Consider the following 21,034-nt stretch of genomic DNA (forward strand, 5'->3'; position numbering starts at 1 on the left):
AGTAACTTACCCAGAGAAACAGGGAATGAAACCACTGTGCAAGATGATATTGTCAGTCTCTGAAGGCACATGTGCTGCCCTCTTTATGATGTAGGGTTGCAATGCAAAATGGGGCTTACAGAAAGCACTGCATACACCAAATCACTGTGATCAACAGGGCTAATAAGGCTGAAACTCACATCTGCCTCTGTACACTGTAGAACAATGCTTTTGTTTAAAACAAAAACTAAAATTACATCATCATTAGAAGCTGACAAAAGCAAAGCTAAACTATCACTTAGGGGTTAGTCTCCTTCCATACACCAGCACTGTGATAACTCTTCCTGACGCTGGCATGCTGAAAATCAGAATGAATGCAGAATCAATCCCTTGACAGACAATGATTAATCATTGCTGTAAATGGTCAACATCAAAAGGCCAGGAATTCCCAAGCCAGTAACAAAACCTTCCTCGCTGCGAAAAAAAATACAAAATGCTGGTCAGGAGAGCTTTTCCAAGAGTTTTGAAATAAACAGGCAATATGAAACAACGCAGGAGTAACTGTTTCACTTCTAACATAAACATCAGGTCTACAAAAACAGTTTAAGCTCCATCAATTACAGGGGCCAACCCATGAACCATGTGTAAGTGTTAAACGGGCCCACCTCTCTATTGAGTCTTAACGTTATCGAATATAGATTGCTACAAGCTGTCATTCTGGACTGCCTCAAGTCTATTTGACATATTAATCAAGCAAAGAACAGAGGGCATTTAATTTCACACACTTTCGTTATAATCAGAAACGACATTCCAATACCTCTTGGCAAAACTGTAATCCCAAAAAAGGTTCTAAACTCAACAGCACAGCCTCAGAACTAGACAGTGCTTACGGACGTGAGAACCACTTCATGCAGGTCCCTGAAACAACACACTTAGAAGCGAGCAGGTTAGAGAGTGTGGGGACCCCTAGCTGCACACACTGAGCTGAGCTTCATAAGCAGTTTCTCTCCCAGGCACAGGCATGGGCCAGGGGGCGCGCTCAGACAGACGCGCGTTCACGCAGAAATCTCATCACCGCGAATTCTTCCCGATATTTTATGTTTTTTATTTAAAAAAAACAATAGATACGGTGCTACAAAAGGGGGAAAACGTATTAGGGCAGTTAAAGTTTCAGAGTCTAAAGCTGAGAGAAGCGCAGAGGCTGGGTAACTTTCTGTGTCTTTGAATGATGGGGCTGGAGTCACAACGACAGGCATCTCCTGCAGAAGTTTCTCTCGCTGTCCGCTGTTTTCTTTATCATCTCAAGGCGTCTCGCCCTGTCCAACCAAGTGGCCTCCTCCTGCCCAAACAGACCAGCCCTGCAGATGAACTGGGGACAGGCAGACTGCCCTCTTCCTTGAGCTGCACTTGTTCCCAACCGCTGTTAACTCCCAAGTTTCAAGGAGAGGACTTCACTGCGGCCGCTTTCTTACACTCACTCTCACAGTCTCTCTCACACACACACACACACACACGCGCAACACAGACAGACAGGGAGCAGTTTCACCGAATGTCTCAGTGCAAAACAAAACAACGCTCTTTTCAATACTCGAAGTCTACTACTAAAAGATTTTCTTTAAAAGTTGTAAGTAACGCCTACTTTGTGTCAGGCTTGTTCTTTTGGCTGATTCGTAGCGCACCTCTTATTTTTTGGTTGTTGCTAGGTTTACCAGTGTTTGCCCGTCCCTCCGGAATCTCTGGGTTTGGAAAGTTGAATGACGTAAAGCCGGCCAGCACAGTGTGTTGTACACAGGGCGCCAGCTTTCAAAACCCACAGTGTGCATTCCGTTTAAAGGGGGCAGAAGCTGACCACCCAATGTGACAATCTGCGTAGCATCCAGCGTTCTCTTTATTATCCGCGACTTCGCCTTTGCTGGAATAGACGTCACGGCGCTTGATAAATCACCCAGGGGGACATAAAATCATGCTTCATCAGCCAGAGTAGAAAACCTCATCCACCTCATTTGAAACGCTGCGATAAATGGTGAGGACAATGTGAGAGGAGTCATTCTGAGGGTGGCAAGTAGCCAGCGTAAATGTCGAAAGAAAGTTCTACAGTTGCCACGTTGACCTACCCTCTTGCCAGGTGCTATTTTGTTAATTGAATGTTAAGAAGACAGAGAGTTCGCCAAGATCTGTGAAACTATTTTTGTTTTGAAAAATGACAAAAGTCCATCTTAGGAAGGGTGCAGAAAACACGCGGAGAAATAAACAGACCCGCCCTTCGACAAATTGTCACTGCAACAAATAATTTAAAAATCAATATATCAAAGAGAACACTTTTAAATAAAATAACCATTTTGCCGCCCTCTCCCATCATGTCCTGCGGTGCCCATCAGTCTTGGCAGACAAGATGCAATTGATTCTCTCGGTGATTGCCCACCACCTGCTGGGTATCACAATGTTTTCGATTTTATGTTGTAGATTTATCTGGTGTTTTGCTTCACAAGATAAAAGTAATAGTGTAGTTGCACATTCAGTTTTTTTTTGTCTGTCAACACTTATAGGTTTTAACTTTAGCATCAGTCATTTATATTTATCTTTGCATGTTTGTTTGTCACTTCTGTTGTACTTGTTTATTAGCCTTACTGATGTTTATAAGTACATCTAAATTGCTCTATTTGGACCCTAGAGCTATTTCAATAGCACTGTGCAGTCAACAGTCCCCTGAATTTGTCTCCAATTCTCTTGTTCTCACCAAGTCCCCCAGTTGGCTCATCCAAGTTACTGTTCAGTAAAATTCCCAGCTCTTTATCCCCTAAATATGAAAATTGCAGAATAGTTTGGACCTGGTGCAGAGTAAGCCTGGTTAGCTATCATCAGACCTGGCTCTATTGTGATCCATTCTGTGGAAAGGCAATATAAAAGAAAGGGTATAAACCTAAAGAGGATGCAGGATCAGATGGACCCATCTGGACGACACATTTCTAAGGAAAAGTCATTACCAGTTTTGAGACATTAACTCTGCTTTCTTATCACAGATGCTGCCAGACCTGCTGGGCTTTCCAGCATATTTGTTTCAGATTTCCATCATACACAGTGTTTGCTTTAACTTAACGCATTTATATGTGTGCATTAGTCATTGAAGGTGGTGGGATGATTAAAGACAGAGATTAGCAAAACTTATACTATCTTATGCTTTACTATTGGGGGAATAGGAGTAATATAAAACAAAGAACTTGGATGTTGGACAGCTGAAATTGAAACAGACCGTGCTGGAGAAACACAAAGGTCAGGCAGCATCTGTAGAGAGAAAACCAGAGTTAATGTTTGAGTCGAATGACCCTTTGTCAGAACTGAAAGCAGCTGGGAAATGATAAAGTTTTTGCTGATGATGGGGATGGTATTGGAGGGGGAGAGAGTGAATCAAATAGATGGAGGTTGTGTCCAGAGAGAGAAAAGGAAGGTGAAGCAGACAAAGGGATTGCTGATGATAATCTAGGAAGAAGATAAATGTTGAATGAGTGCTAATAGAAGGTATGATAGTTGAAAGTGCCTAGGCTGTGCTGGTAGCAACCCATAGAGAACACAACCTAAGAGTGTGGGGGTGGATAATGCACATGGTGGAAAATTTTCATCTCTGAAGTTGTAAAATTTAATGTTAAGTCCTGAGATCTGTAAGTCTTCTAAGTGGAAGATATGATTTTTTTTCTACTGGAGCACTGCAGCGGACCTGAGACAGTAATGTCGGCATGGCATGGTGGCTCAATGCTTAGCACTGCTGCCTCACAGTGTCAGGAACGAGTTTGCACATTCTCCCTGTGTCTGCGTGGGGTTGCTCCGGTCTCCTCCCATAGTCTAAAGATGTGCAGGTCACGTAGATTGGCCATGCTAAATTGCCTGATAACATGCAGGCTAGGTTGATTAGCCATGGGAAATGCAGTATTGCAGAGATAACGGTGGGTCAGGGTGGGATGCTCTTCGAAGGGTTGGTGTAGATTTGATTGGTCAAATAGCCTGCTTCCACACTGTGGGAATTCTGTTCCATTAACATGGTGGTGTGTTGAAGTGGCAGGCAAATGGGAGCTCAGGGTCACTTTTAGAGATATGTTCTGTAAAACAATCATTCAGTCTGTGTTTCAGCTCCCCAGTGTAGAGGAGAGTTATGTTGATCTTTGGTAAAACAGTTGTCTGACCTCAGATCCAACTGCATCCAACTGCCTCCAATTCTGGATGGTGCAGTTTAGGAAAGTTATGAAAACAGTGGAAAGAGTGTGGAAAAGATTTATGGGAATGGTTCAAGGATGAGGAGCTTTTACTATGAAGATTGTTTGGAGAGGTTGAGATTGTTTTCCTTCCACTGTAGAAGGACTAAGAATGAGAGGACACACGTTTAAAGTAATTAACAAGAGAAGCAAAGTTACATGATGAAAAGTCTTTTTCAAGCTGTCGCCCTGCAGTGCACTGCCTGAGAGTGTGGCGGAGGCAGGGTCATTCAAGGATTCAAAGGGAATTCAGTCATATGAAAAGATAAAATCTGTAGGGTTATGAGGACAGAAGGGAGACTGGCATTAATGGAATTGCACTTTTGGAGAACTAAATCATGCATTCTGATATTTTTGCCTCTTTGCTATCTCCCTCCCATCCTCTCCCCAGCTCTCAGCCAGCTCATTACTTCCATGCGATCTTCTCTTGCCCCCTAGACCCAACCACTCATCATGCGATTGTTCCACCAACAGTTTGCTGAAATTATCCGTTCTCTCACTGAGTTCTGTCCTCTTCATCTTTCAACATGATTGCTATCAGCATCTTTTCAAAAGCTCTTTCTTCCCAATTATTGATCTGCGTCCAAACTTCCATTCCCCCCTCCATTTCTTGATCATGCGTTACCACAAACTCCTTTCCTGCCTCTACCAGGGCATTGAATTCTTTCAGTCAGATTTTACCCTGAGGACACCACCAAGACCACTCAGATAAAATTTATCTATTTGGTCTCTGTGACCGTTTCCAAGATTCCTTATTCTCTTCAGCATTTTTAAGGGTTTTCAACATAGTTCATGTTATGTGTATCATCTGTCCTTAATAATTGACTATTTTAGCCTGGTTTTACTATTATCTGTTCTGAGAAACTGATTATTTCCTGCAAAGACTTATCCTTCAGCCTTCATATTGATAATTATGGTAAGGCCCAAATTCCACCTTCTGGCCTCTACTTTTCATTGTTTCTTTATACTCATCAGTGACATCATTTTTATGTTGCCAGGCATTAACAAATGCACTGAAAACGGTAGTCCTCTCCCAACAACTCACACAGTGCAACACCTCCTCTTGTTATTTTAGATCAACAACAAGATCATGGGAAATGCTATTTTCTTTATCTTGGGAGCTATTTCTCAATAAAAGCATAAGTAGATGGTAAAATTCATCATTACCTTCAATATGCCAGCTCAGCCTGAGGCCAGCTGAGGAAAAAAGTATCAAAGGACCAGGATGTCAAACTCAAGACAAAAGTCATGCTTTAGCAGAAGAAGTAACCCCAGGATCCTCTCTGCTTTGGAGACTTGGACATCTGTATTTCAAAACCTTGCAACAGCCTCTTCTTATCAAAATCTAAGTGAAAGAAGGATGGTATCTTTGACATGCCAATTTGTCTGCCTTGAGGCAGTAATCACACAAAACCAGCTTTTTGGATGGGGACATGTATTTTGTAAGCCTGACACCAGATTCCCGGAGCAACTGCTCCGCTTGAAACTGAGTCATGCATAAGATTCTCATGTAAACAGCAGAAATGCATTTGGGATATCTTCAAAATATTCATGAAGAGGTCAAACATCTCTACTCCTGTCATGTGGCTGACCAAAGTGGAGACCATTAATTCAGGAAGATATTGAATACGTCAAGAGACTTTGCTGCGAAATGCAGTGGTGAGATAATGGCATCAGAGAGAGTACGCAAGCCTCCATGCATGCCACCTACTCAACTCATCAAGTGCGGACTTAGCAATGCACATCAGGCTGGAGTAGTAGCAAGTTATCCTTAATCCAGAGGGACTGCCTACCAAACACCCCCATCTACATTTCTTGCAAACTACACCAAGTCTGAGATGATTCATATCATCCATTAGCTCAACATTAGAAACAGCAAAGCAATTGCATTTGGTTCCCATAGGAGAAAAAAAGGACTATGCACCCCCACCTCCCATCCCAAACTCACTGCATTCATCCCTTTGTCTTTGTTTTAGATGCTCTTTTCATTTTCGGAGCTTTGGACCCAATAAACAGAAAGTGTAAAACAAATCTTACTTAGCGTTAAACAATCGTAGTCAGTAGGAATCAGTTAGCTATACTCATTCAATTTGTCAGTGGGTTTGTTGCAGAAGATATTTTACTTAATGCCTTAAAAGTTTCATTAAAGTATTTGTATATCACATCCACATGTCAGATATTTTCAAGTACTTAAAAGACGAGAGAGCAGGAAAGATAGTGGAGACCAGCAGAAAGAGCAGAGAAAACAATTCACATTGCCAGGTAGGGGAAACATTTAATTTTATCTTATTGGGCTTTTAGGTAAACAATAGGGATGAATAAGCTCCCCTCTTTTTAATTACCTATGTTGTCACCAACAAACATGTTATTTCTTTTCAGCTCACAGGTGTATTTTGCTTAAATGAAAATGTAATTAATTAGTTCACCTGAATCAAAGATAAGGAATTAATAACAAAGTTTTCTGGTGTGAAATAAAGGGGAATTTTATTACGTACTAACCTAACCCCAAAAAATAGTCATAATATCAAATACATACACATACATATATACATCAAAAGATTTTAAAAGGCATCAGTGTCTGGTCAATAAAAATTAATGCACGTTTAAATATCCTTAAAGTCTTGGAAAGTTTTATCTTGAGACCAAAGTTGCCCACAGTTGTTTAATTCTTATGCTATATCCTCAACAGTAGCAAGAGTCTCAAAGTTCTCAATGAATCAGAGTGAATCTCTCAAATTTGCTTTTATCAATGGTTGTTGTGTTTTGAAAGGCTGCCAGAAAGTGGAAAAAGAGAAAGGGTATTTCAGTTCTACTTTCAAAATCAATGTTTACCTCTCAGCTGATCATTTGATCAGTGGCCAAAACAGCCATTTGAAATATAATTCATTTATATATTCCAATGTCCAGCTTCATGATTTTTCCAAGCTAGATAATTTTCCAGTGAGTCTTTCATTCCAATATATTAAACTAATTGAGAAATATGTAAGTCAAGCAGGAGATGCAGATCAGAGTGTCAATGCCTTTTAATAATAAGGTTAATTTCAGCTCAAACTGTTCTTGGTTATTGATGTTTTTACAAGTTGGCTCAACCTTTTGCAGCTGATTGCTGCAGGTATTTGAGATCAGTTTTTTTTCTTTTAAAAGCATTATTGGGATCTCAGATGGTTCCAGGTATTAATAACATCAGATTACTGCAATTGGAAAGTGATAGTCCATTTTTACCACAGTCATAAAAAGATGCCTAATGACTAAATCCCTGAGATATAGGCAAACAACGTTTCTTTTAAACTGTTACCTAAATATGGCTTAAAAAAAACAACTTGTTTCTTTTGTTTTACTAACTATACGAAATGAGTATTCCAAATAAAGTGATGCACAACAGTTTGTTAAGGATAATTTGACCTGTATATTGATCACTGCAAATTCTCAGATTCTGAACTCCCTTTTATTTTAAACCTGCAATTGCAAGATCAAGTTTAATAATAACCCCATGACATCTCTACTGAGGAGAAAAGAGTATTCATATTTCTCCTATCCAGGCCTGTCATAATATTGTTCACCTCAGTTACATCAAATCTCAGCATTCTCTACTCTGTGAAATACAACCCCACTCTACCTAGGTCTCTTCACAGCAGAAATTCACTAGCCATGACCATATCCTGGTGAACCTCCTCTGCAAATTCTCTTCATTGAGTAATTAACTGTTTGATCAATACTACAATAGTTTTTTTTTCTTTTTTACAACCCTTGCCCTCTGTCTTACCTGAAGTTTCTATGGCCTGGAGCATCGAGGTGCTAGTCTTGTCCCTTCCTCAGAATGTCTCTGTGATAGCTACGATGTCAGACCCTTGTGTTAATCAACACCCTAGCTCATCTGCACAGGGTTGCCATTGACAAGAAACTCAAATGCAACGATCACATAAATACCACGTATTTATAGCAGGTCAGACGCTAGGAATTTGATGACAAGTAACCCACCCCCTATCTGTTTAGCCCTTGTCCACAAGCTAAAAGCCATGAGCCCAGGGGTGTGATGGAATACCCTTCACTTGTCTAGATGTGTACAGCTCCGTCAACACGCACAAAACTTACTTACATCCAGGAAAAACAGCCCATGTAATTGGCGCCGCTATCTACCACCTTGAATATTATATCCTCCACCACCAATACACAATGGCAACATTGTGTACCATCTGCAAACAACCGTTCATTAACCTAGCAAGGTTCCTCCAACAACACCTTTAAAACAGCAACCTGTACTACTGAGAAGGACAAGGATTATAATGCATGAAAGCACCAACACCTGCAAATACCTTTCCAAGCTACATCCCATTCTCAATTGGAATGAAATTCTTAAATGCCCTTCCTATCAAAATTGAGAGCTTCTAAATCCCAAGAACTGTAGCAATTCAATAAGTCAGCTCACCACCAACTTTCCTCGGGCAATTACTGACAGTCAAAAATTCTAGTCCAGCCATCGAAGCCTGCATCCCATGAATGAATTTAGTTTATAATTTTAAAGATCTATTTAAATTTACCAATATTCAATAGAAATTCAAGCTCATTCTTCTTTGATGTTGAATTGAAACTGATTCAACCTCAGTCTGTACAGACCACAGGTCAATGGCGTATGCAGCTGCGGTCTGCTATCAGTACTTTTTCTCCTTTCACACAGAGGGAAGAGCCATTCAGATTTTCAAAGAATTAGCTGAAGACTATCCAAGGGGAATGCTGAGATTCGTACTAATGTACTGTGGTGGACGTGCTCTTTTGTTACCAAGTAGGTGGAGGTCTCTTTGTTTTTTCCTGCTTCAGAGTCTTTTGATCACTATTAAGTAGAAAAAGCAATCCCCAAGGATGTCCCTTTCCAGTGCAAATATGGGGGTGGGGGCAGTGGTTAATCTGAATGAACAAGACAACCCAGTTCTGCCTCTCAGATGGACTGTTCATTTGCTTTGAAGTAGAACCAGCTACCACTTGTGATGGGATAGTTAATATATAATATTTCTATTTTATGAGTAAAGAGAGAAGTGGATTGCAATCCTATGTCTGTCCAAAGAAGCATTTACTAGGCATAAAACAAAGCTTTTTATGTTATTAAAGTTGTCTGTTGAACCGATAGTGGCCGTCCTTTCAAGAAGACTCCCAACGGGTTAGCCATTACAGATTGCAATGTTTATCTGCTTCTCAAGTCAGTTTGATTGCTTGCATGCAGCACTTAAAAAGCCTGAGGCAGTTAGCTAGGCAATCTTGAACTGATCTAGTTGATATGCTAATTTTCCCCCTTGGGATTTTGAGGCTATAATCTCCAATACCACCAGCTGTGCTTAGCTATGATTGTATATTCGCTCTACCCGCAGGGTACAAGACAAAGGAGATCCATTCAACAAACAGCTATTAGTTGTAATTAGGCCTCAAAACCCATTGAAAATTTGAAAAAAAGGTTTGCACTAATAAAGCATCTTTCATGACCACCAGGCATCTCAAAACACTTTGCTGCCCATGAAGTTTTTTTGAATTACAGTCACTGTTGTGACATTGGAAACACAGCAGTCAATTTGCACTCAGCAAACTCCCGCAAACAGCAATATAATTATAACAAAATAGTCATTTGTCGTGATGTTGTTTGAGGCATAAATATTGACAAGGATGTCAGGGATGGTTCCCCTTCTCTTGTTCAAAGTAGTGCAGTGAGACATTTATGCAGGTAGACACTGCAACAGCACAGCATTTCCTCAGCTCGGCACAGGAGAATCAGCCTCTTTTTTTTGCCAAGTTCTTCATTAGGGCTTAAAACTGTACAAACAATAATATTGCCCAACTTTGTTACCATCTTAACTGTGTGGTCATGTTATAGAGTTATACAATACAGAAATAGACCACTTGGTCCAATTTGTCCATCAAGACCACATATCCTAAACTGATCTCATCCCATTTGCCAGCGCTTGGCTCACATCCCTCCAATTCTTCAGTATCATCTGATACCTGTCCTCCTTACGAGTATTAGTCTTAGTTACTGATAACAACTGTGGAAAGATGTCTGAAAAAACCTTCAGCAGAAGATTTGCTCAATGTTGATTACAACAGAAAAAGATTTGTTACATAATATTCAATAGTGAATTACATTACATCTAGATACGTGGTTGCCTCTTGTGAGATGTCAGGATAAATTTAAGTTTGAATTATTATTTGATTTATAGATTTAACATTGGAGCAATAATGTAGAGGCTGCAATCTGTAACACTGATTACCTCCATGCTGCAACAGTCCTTGGTGACCTGATGGGCAGAGGTTACCCTATGATGTCAATTAGCAGAAAACACAATCCTCTGACTCGGGCAAAAGTGCAATCAAAAGAGCCATGCCTGACATTAATGTGGCTAAAAAGGAATATAGAGAGTTTTGTAACATTAAGTAGGTGAAAGAACGGCATAGAGGCTGGTATCCCATCATCAAGTCATCCTTTATTTAAATGAACACAGTACACTGGCTGTGACCAACCAGCTCAGGGTCTGTCTCTAAAGTAAGGTGATTCTGAATTCCCTGTTTATATTTCTATTCTTTGGCTAGAGCCACCCAGCTCAGAGTCAGTCCTCAAGTGAGGAGATTCTAATCTCCTGGTTATATTTTTTTTCCCTGGAGAAGGAGCACGTGGTGTGCACTGGCGCTCTCAATATCCTACGACAGAGCGGTGGTGTGGAGTACCGAATTCTCCCCCTCCAATTCCATTTCGATTTGACCCTCCCCCGCATCACTTTTTCTTTCACGTAGGCTTTGCCCCTGGCAGCTCTGCTTGATGTTGACTCTTTGGTCACGTGGATGTTTTTTACTCTGGTGGTGGTATGTTAGTAACGTTATTTGCACACTTGCTTTTTTTTACTGTGTCTCACACCTGCAGGTGCACAATAAGGGTGCTGGGGTAAATGAGCAATACTTCTGTATGGCAGTAGAATAGGGCATTTATAAAAATAATACTCTGTTTTTATCGGTCAACCAGGGCTTCTTCATTGGTCCAGATAACAGCCCCAGTTAAGGATCTCATGCTTGATTGGATCAGTTTACTCTCCACCATAGGATTAAGACTTTCATTCTAGTCCAAACTGTATTTGATTTCAGATCTCAAAACTGTCAAAGCAATAACACACTGTGCCATCTTCTATCTTCATTAGTAGGATTTTAAAAACTACTTTTGAACCTTTGCTTTGTAACATTATAGCGATATTTTCGTTGTATGTGTTTTTCATATCACTTAGTGATGCCTGTTGCACACTCACACAGTAAAAGAAATGCAAGAGTTCAATATACTTGGTAGCAGAAGTTAAGTTTTAGGTCACTGCAACACTTGTGTGACCCAATGGAGCAAGAGATGTCTCAAGCCTATTACATGAAAAATGCATGAGAAAGTCCATATTGGGAGCAGGCTGAATATGTCTTCATGCAAGGGCCCTACTCAATTTAAAAGCAATCACTAAAGATGCTGGAATGTTGAAATGAAAGCAGAAAAATATTGGAATGATAAAATACCACAGGTCTAAAGTGTTCAGTCTGTTTCTATCTCCACTGATGCTGTCAGAGCTACTGAGTGTTTGCACCATCTCTCCTAGCTAGAAGAATAAGGATGGGAAACACATTGAAACACTGTTGCTTACACGTTTGCCTCCAAGCCACATGCCTTCTTGGCTTGGATCTAAATTACTGTTCTCTCACTGAAATAAATTCAAAAACCTTAAACACCCTTCCTAACTACTCTATTGATGTATACACCATGTGGACAGTAACAGTTCAAGAGGACAACCACTGTCACCTTCTTAAGAGCAATTATGGGAAGGATAATAATCCTGGCCTGGTGAGTGACATCCAATTCCTAGAAAAGAATGAATGAAACAAAAAGTGGACACTAAACTTTTTTATGCCAAAAAAATATAGTTAGCATTCCAGCATTCAAAGAAAAGTGGAATGAGAGAGTTATCAGAAATGGAGGAATGTGTAAGGTTATGGGAGAAGGCAGAGGAATTAAATTAACTGAATTGTTCATTCAGAGAGTGGTGCAGACATAATGAGCCAAATAGACTCTTTCTGAACTGTAACAATTATATGCCTCTACAATACCTGCTGCTATGCCACTTTTTATAAAATCATCATTGCGGCATACTTAATGGCCTGATGATCTTGACCACTAATGTATACCCAATTTGGAAAAAAAATTGATGTATTGTGTCATATGGTCCTATATGAAGGGTACACAAACCAATTTCATGATCAGGCCCAGATGCTGCCACACCTGCTAAGCTCTTGCAGCAATTTCTATTTTTTGTTCCCGATCAGGCTTGATTGGATCAGTTTACTCTCCACCATAGAGTTAAGACTTTCATTCTAGTCCAAACTGTATTTGATTTCAGATCTCAATACTGTCAAAGCACTAACACACTGTGCCATCTTCTATCTTGATTAGTAGAATTGTAAAAACTGCTTTTGAAACTTTGCTTTGTAATATTATGGCAGTTTTTTTGTTGTGTGTCTTTTTCAAATCATTTAGTGATGCCAGTTGCACACACACAATGAAAGCATTGAATGAGTACAATTCAATAACTTCAGGATCGTGCACTTATCATTGCAGTGTGAGGTAATGCTCCCTATAATGCAGAATGTTCAGATCTCTGGCAGAGAAGAACAGTGCACAATCATCAAAATGTGAGCTGTGTTCTTCAATTACTGTCAGTCAACAGTCTGGAGTGAAATTCTAATCGTACTGAAAAATATATTTCTGAAAAGCCCAATATAAACTCACAGCAAAAATCAATACTCAAATTCTCAAGTTCTGAGTGCACTATTTAGTTTGGTAATTGAATACGTCCTCCCATTGTTCTGTAACAAGAGAGAGTTCATCTCTTCTTGCATACAACAGAAAATTTGTTTGGCTGATTTCATTGAATTTTTCAATGAAAACATCACATATTAAAAAAGAGAATGAAGTGGATGTTTGAATAATGGATTCTCAAAAGGTGTATGGTAAGATGCTATATTAAAAGGCTTGTTATGAAAACAAAGGTATTTATTGAACCAGTATAAATGCCTCGGCAAGAGTAATGGCTAGAGGTAAAAAGGGAGAAGTAAGGATAGCTGAAAATTGTTTTTGGATGAGACACTTGTCTGCTCCAGTGATGTATGTTCAGACCATTTATCTTTTCCATTTCTTATAAGTGAATAAGATTTAAACCATGAGAGAAATGTTGGGGAGAATATTAACAGGCAGGGGACAGTTGGCACAAATTTGAGCACAGGGTGAATGCCTTTAAAAAGGTAGATAACAAGGTGTAGAACTGGATGAATACAGCAGGCCAAGCAGCATCAGAGGAGCAGGAAGGCTGATGTTTTGGGCTCAGACCTTTCTTCAGGATTGGGGGAGGGGAAGGGAGTTCTGAAATAAATAGGGAGAGAGGGGGAGGTGAATAGAAGATGGATAGAGGAGAAGATAGGTGGAGAGGAGACAGACAGGTCAAAGAGGTGGGGATGGAGCCAGTAAAGGTGAGTGTAGGTGGGGAGGTAGGGAGGGGATAGGTCAGTCCAGGGAGGACAGACAGGCCAAGGGGGTGGAATGAGGTTAGTAGGTAGGAAATGGGAGTGGGGCTTGAGGTGGGAGGATGGGATATGTGGGAGGAAGGACAGGTTAGGGAGACAGGGACAAGCTGGCCTGATTTTGGGTTGCGGTAGGGGGAGGGGGGATTTTGAAGCTTGTGAAGCCCACATTGATACCATTGAGCTGCAGGGTTCCCAAGTGGCATATCAGTTGCTGTTCCTGCAACCTTCGAGTATCCTTGTTGTGGCACTGCAGGAGGCTCAAGATGGACATGTCATCTGCGGAATGGGAGAGGGAATTGAAATGGATCGCAACTGGGAGGTGCGGTTTTTTAGTGTGAACCGAGCGTAGGTGTTCTGCAAAGTGGTCCCCAAACCTCCGCTTGGTTTTCCTGATGTAGAGGAGACAAAATTCACATGAGTAATTCTTAAGTACCATATGGCAATGCATCATTGAATGCTGATTGTTAATATCTCAAAACAAAGCAGGGATGAGACGAGTTTCTATGTGTGTAACAGGTTTTATTCACTGTGCTCCAGCTGGGACACCCAGCATATGTTTATTTTTCACTAAGACCATAACCAGGCTTAACTAATCAAGGCCAACGAACATCAATATAAACTAAGTAAACATAATCAAACACAGTATAAATGCACAATGCACTGATATGAGGGCCCAGATTTTCATCAAGTCAGACTCACATGCAAGCCCTCTAAAAATGGCAGAAGAACTCAATTCCTGACATTCTTACTCAAAATTGTCTCAGTGATAATGGGAACTGCAGATGCTGGAGAATCCAAGATAACAAAGTGTGGAGCTGGATGAACACAGCAGGCCAAGCAGCATCTCAGGAGCACAAAAAAGGCTCTGATGAAGGGTCTAGGCCTGATGAAGGGTCTAGGCCTGAAACGTCAGCTTTTGTGCTCCTGAGATGCTGCTTGGCCTGCTGTGTTCATCCAGCTCCACACTTTGTTATTCTTACTCAAAATCCTGCTTATGGCAATTTTTGCCAGTGGATAATAATGTCCAGATTGCCCTCGCATAAGTAGTACTCTCAGCTTTGCCTACTCCTTTGTGAGAGTGGGTGTTTTGAGCCTCCCTACCACAATTTTTGTGGCGATGGATCTGCTCTGTCAGAACACGTGTTCTGTGGTTCCTCAGGGGAGTAATGAATCATGGGAAAATTGAGTCTCAGTTGAGGAGCCCAAAAAAATCACTTGCATTTCTTTCAATAAAATTCCTTGAATACATTGTGTTTTAGTGCTTAGTGTTTATATTTAATTCCTGCATTTTAATTAGATGCTTCTTATCGTACGTGGGCTATAGGGCTCTGTTCTATAAAGATAATTTGGTCATTAAATTCGGCAGCATTGTGTAAATGCTGAAATACAGTGGAGTATTTTTCTTCTGATTGGAAATGCATTTAAAACTGAAGAAAGCACTGCTTGGCAATAACATTATAAGCAATTTCAGTCAACATCACTTTCGCATTGAAAACAAATGTACCTTCAGCTTTCTTGACATTTGGGAGGTGTCAGATGCCTTTTAACTGTGGAGAAGGTTGTACATAAAATGTACATAAATCCTTGCAGCTTGCTAGTACCTGTTAAGAAGTGTTAATCTGTCAAAATGTATCCACAAGTGTTAGAATGTGTATTTACATATGAGAGTGCTTTTCTCAGTAGAGAGTAATCTGAAAAATAAAGCTTTAAGCAATGGAATTATGTTTTGTTCGCCTATATGAATGGATATTTGGATATTCAATGAGCTGTATGGTAGGTGGAAATAGGTACTAAATTGGAATAAGGCTATGAGGGGCCATGGGTGATGGCAAGAAGGGATCAGGTTGCTTGTAATACCTGTGGTGAATAATTGTTGCGTTGACATGGAAAAGGAAGGGCTTAGAGTGGGGAAAAGGAAGGGCTTAGAGTGGTAGGTGAGGAAGTATGAATTGGCTCAGAGATAGTAGGAACTGCAGATATTGGAGAATCTGAGATAACAAGGTATAGAGCTGAATGAACACAGCAGGCGAAGCAGCATCATAGGAGGAGGAAAGCTTGACGTTTTGGGCCTAGCCTAGGTGCTGCTTGGCCTGCTGTGTTCATCCAGTTCCACACCTTGTTATCTAGTTATGAATTGTCAATGAGGGATTATAGAGAGTTATGAGAATGACCTGGAGTGCACAGAGAATGAGAGGATATGGAGATAGGTAGTTGGGCATTGGGTGGCACAGATATTTGACATAGACTTGGTGTAGAGAATGAGAGGAGTTAGCAGGTGATTGAACATGCGTGATACCAGTTATTTTAAACTTTAAACACAATGTTGGAACTCACCCTGAAAGACTTCCTACCATCCCCAGGAATTGGCTGCATCTTAGACCCTTCTGGAGTCCTATGGCTCAACAGGAAGCTTCATCAACTCCTCTCCCTTTCAAACCAAAAATCATGTGGCCATTTTTAAAAGTCAGCATTGCACAGCTAGGATTTCTTCCAGTACTGTGCAGTTCACGTGGGAACAACAATTGTTGCCTTAGACTGCATTAATTGACAGCACATCTGGTGTAGCTTATAAAGCAACACAACTGTGAATTTCTACAATGTTAAAAAGGCTTCATTGTAAAATGGCAAGATTCCTCACTTGAGTGGAGAAACAAAGACATCCAGGGCTTTATATTCAGCTTTTAACACTGGATGCATTTAGAAAAGACAGTGGACAAAGTAATTGAGAAGCTGAGCATTACATTCAATTCAGGGAAGTCTAGGAAATTGGTTTGACCACTTTTGAAATACTGTGTGCAATTCTTGTGTCCTTGCAGCAGGAAGGATGTTGTGAAACTTGAAAGGGTTCAAAAAAGATGTACAAGGATGTTACCAGGGCTGGAGGGTTTGAGCTATAGCGGGAGGCTGAAGAGGCTGGAGCTATTTTCTTTTCCCTGGGGTGAGGGAGTCCAAAATTAGAGGACATAGGTTTCAAGTGAGAGGGGAAAGATTTAAAAGGGACCTAAGGGGTAACTTCTTTCATGCAGAGGGTGGTGCATGTGTGGAATCAGCTGCCAGAGGAAGTGGTGAAGGCTGGTACAATTATTACATTTAAAAGGCCTCTGGATGAGTAGGCAAACAGGAAGAGTTGAGACAAATATGGGCCAAATGCTGGCAAATGGGACTAAATCAGGTTAGAATGCCTGGTTGGCATGGACAAGTTGGACCAAAAGATCTGTTTCCAAGCTGTATATCTCATTACTCTAAGCTGTGATCAATTTATACAAGGCATTGGTTGATACAAAATATGTAAGTTGTTCTCTGCACGCACACGCACCGCCAGTGACCCAACCCACCACTCCCCACCATACATGCCCCAATCACATTACTGAAATATATTTAAGTAAGGCAGAATGTGCTGAGTAAATTCCTTCGAAAGATAAGTTACAATTATGAAGAATGTATCAAAATTTGGTATTCCTCCACAGGTGCATAGAAGATTAGCAAAGAAACATATAAAGTTTTCAAATTAATTAGAACTATTGAGATATAAATAATATGATTATCTCTTCTGTTTCACCAGCTTGCAACAAGGAAACATAGATTAGTAATGTGAGCAAGGGAAGGAAAGACATTACCAGAAAGAACTGTTTCACACAGTGTTATTAGGACATAGGTAACTCTTGAGGCAGTGATTAAATCATTTAAAATTAAAATGTAAATTGCATCTGCAAAGGAAATTAAAGGACTGGATAAGGTATTAAAATTAGGAATAATAACTCCAGCTGAACAATTGTCATCTGTGCATGATTTTCTATGAATCAAAGTCCCAGCTGTGTAATGACAGCAGATAATATTTATGCTTTATTATTTCATCATATTTTATTATAATTTCCTCTTTGGATATAACTATAAAATAGTCTGCTCTGTAAGATTCCTAATTGTTGGTCAGTTAATCAAAATTTTAATTAGATTTTCACCCACTGACTGCTGATGATTAGAGTAGGAGGCAACGATTTCTCAGTTGTATGTTATAGTTACAGTTCATGGTACAATATTTAAAGCAGTCGGGAATTAAAACACCAGGGACACTTCCTTTTGTACCAATTCAAATTACTGTTGGAGTAAACTAATTGCAACTGTCAAACTTTGTCAGATCATGCCAATCAACATAATTGTTTTAGTTAGTAAACTAAATGCCAGTTCTTGTAGCATAGAGTTATTAGGGAATTGTTGCGATCAATCAGAAATACCTGACAATTAGCAAAGTATATCATGTGTAAATGATGTCTTTTCCTACTGTTTTACTTCAAGGCTATAATGATGTTATTTAATCAAAAGAATCAATGTTAAGTGTATAGCAACAGAGCTTGTTTTCAACAGGAATAGAAACAAAAAGATCCAATGCAGTGAGATCAATGACCACCTAGTTTCCTTCATAACCTGGTGCATGATACAACAATGGTATAGCTTTTGCGGTCAAGGGCAAAGTGATGTGCTCAACGCTGACCTTGAAATAAGCTGCCCAGTAGGATCTAGCTATCTCTGTGATGTAGATATCACCTTTCCTGATGTTAATTTGATTTGATTCTTATGTCAATTATTTGGAGCCCACCAACATAAATATCATCAAACAGGCTAAGCAGCAAATCACATTGATGAATTTCAAGTTACAGCTGCAAAGGATGCAGATTGCAACATTTTATACATTTAATGGAAAGAAATATGAACTTTGTGACCTATACACATGGATTAAGTATGAAACTATAACCTCACAATATGACTTTAAAGTATAGGTTTTTCTTACATTAAGGAATCCTATGTAATATTTTTGGCATAATGAATAAATTTGACACTTGGAAATATAAACTTAAGTTTTTTAGGGTTTTCAGAAGTAACTATGAATTTAGCACTATGTTAAAAATCTCCTTGCACCTTAGTTAAGAAGGTAAAACATTTCAAGAGTTTTATAATAACAAAAAATCACAAAAAAATGAAAGTGATACCAATTGAAGTGATTTATATCTGTGGGAGTCTCAGCATCACACCCTCTGGCTGATTGGGAAAACATTGATGGCGACTTCTGGATTCGCACATTGAATTGCATATGTGTACATGTTGTCAGACTCAAGATTGTGATAACAGAGAATGTTGGTAGTTTTGCCATCACTACCAACTCAAATTCCAGACCAATAATCTATCTGTAAATATATTTTTTAAAAAAGCTTGGAAAGGAAAAGGCCCATCCAACCCATGAATCTTGTTAATTCCACAGTTGATGCATGATGTGCTCTACCATTCTATTAGAGGTCAGCCTTTGTTCAGAGGTAGCACAGTCCCTTCTGAATCAAAGTTGCGCTTCAAGTCCCAATCTAGATACGTGAACACATGCTGTGTGCCAATATGTCAGTGTAGAATTGAGGGAGTGCGATATTTACAGAAAATAAGGCACTTAATGAGGCCCTTACCACGTACTCAGGTGGATGCAAAACATCCATGGCACTTTTCAATAAACAACAGGATATCTTGGTCAATATTTATCCCTCAAGTTACATAAAATAGCTTATCTGGTCAATACTGTCATTCTTGTAGAAGACTATTTATATACTAAATGGTTACCATGTCTCCTATTTTGCAACAGTTACTAAAGTTGGAAACGACTTGACTAGCTGCAATTTTTTTTAGGACATCTTTTAAAATTTACCTTTCTTAATAAGCTAACATTGTGTCATGTGACAGAATTGTGCAAAGTGTTTGCCTGAAATGCACCAAAGCTAGGCAAATTAAATGTTGAGACATTTGTATAAATTTGTGGTTTCACAGATTAAGAGCAAATTATCATGAATTTAAGTCAGATAAAAAAGTTGATATGCGTATAAGTGGCCAATGGAGATCCTACATCTTCAGACACTATTGTTTACAACATCAGCAATCTTGACTGTCTAATTTTCAAAGCCCTTGACATCAGCCAACATCATTGTGTTTGTCTTGTAAATGTTATATCTGTTCTGCTTCTTAAACTGCCAGTTTATTTCTGCTTTTATTTCCTCCTTGCTCCATTACCCTCAATTTTATCAGTCACTACCAGATGTTCTAGCTTCTTTGCAATTACGTGTCCAAAGAATTATTATTGCCTCTTGGTGACTCTCTTCAAAAATTGTTCTTGTGCAGCAGCAGTCTTCCAAACTTCGTCATTAACTGTGTGCATTGATCAAACAATCTTGATTTTCCATCTCAGAAACTACATCCCTGTTCCCTTTTCATTTATTTTTGTAACAGTTTGTTTTGTCTGTGTTGAGCACTTCCTGATGCCTTGAACACATTATCTGTCTGACATTATTAGGTTTCCCAGGTAAGAAAAGATCCAGTTCATTTGATTCTTTCTGTTCCACTGTTATTTTACATTTGTGTATAATCATTTTCTTTGATATTACCATGCATACTGATTTGAACATAGAACATAGAACAGTACAGCCCAGTACAGGCCCTTCAGCCCACGATGTTGTGCCGAACTTTTACCCTAATCCCAAAGTCTATTGAGCCTCGACCCCTACCTTATACTATCATCCATATGCCTATCTAATAGCCACTTAAATGCCCCTGATGCAGCCAACTCCACTACCCTCTCCAGCAATGCATTCCTCGCCCTGACCACTCTCTGAGTAAAGAACCTACCTCTGACGTCTCCCCTCTATCTACCTCCACCCACTTTAAAGCTATGCACCCTCATTATAGCTAGCTCCTCCGTAGGAAAAAGTCTCTGGCTGTCTATGCTATCTATACCTCTGATCATTTTGTATACCTCTATCAAGTCACCTCTCATCCTTCCTCGTTCTAAAGGGAAAAGCCCTACTTCTCTCAACCTTTCCCCATAAGACCTTCCCTCCATTCCAGGCAACATCCTGGTAAATCTCCTCTGCACCTTTTCCAATGCCTTCACATCTTTCCTGAAATGAGGTGACCAGAACTTGACACAATACTCCAGATGTGGCCGAACCAGACTTTTATACAGCTGGAGCATAACTTCATGGCTCTTGAACTCAAACCCTCTGTTGATGAAAGCAACACACCATACGCCTTCTTAACAACTCTATCTACCTGGGTGGCAGCTTTCAGGGAACTGTGAGCATGAACCCAAGACCCCTCCGCTCCTCCACACTGCCAAGAATCTTTCCGTTAACCCTGTATTCTGCTTTCAAGTTTTCTCTTACAAAGTGAATCACCTCACACTTTTCAGGGTAAAACTCCATCTG

At 39.9% G+C, this 21,034-nt stretch overlaps 1 protein-coding gene across 17 annotated transcripts in view; it reads right to left on the reverse strand.

Moving 5' to 3' along the window:
* The window catches only part of gulp1b (GULP PTB domain containing engulfment adaptor 1b), a 344,780-nt gene extending 342,813 nt beyond the window's left edge, over positions 1-1,967 (reverse strand). For 5 of the 17 annotated variants that reach the window (XM_048534113.2, XM_059647183.1, XM_048534105.2 and 2 more), the window contains exon 1: positions 1,619-1,964. The gene's annotated coding sequence lies outside the window, so the exon portion shown is untranslated. Of the gene's footprint in view, positions 1-10; positions 343-796; positions 924-1,618 lie in introns of those variants that run through there. The other 12 variants (XM_048534120.2, XM_048534122.2, XM_048534102.2 and 9 more) reach the window with 9 other exon arrangements.
* Between the last annotated feature and the right edge of the window lie 19,067 nt (positions 1,968-21,034).

The sequence above is a fragment of the Stegostoma tigrinum genome, chromosome 7, assembly GCF_030684315.1.
Source record: "Stegostoma tigrinum isolate sSteTig4 chromosome 7, sSteTig4.hap1, whole genome shotgun sequence".
Taxonomy (NCBI): Eukaryota; Metazoa; Chordata; class Chondrichthyes; order Orectolobiformes; family Stegostomatidae; genus Stegostoma; species Stegostoma tigrinum.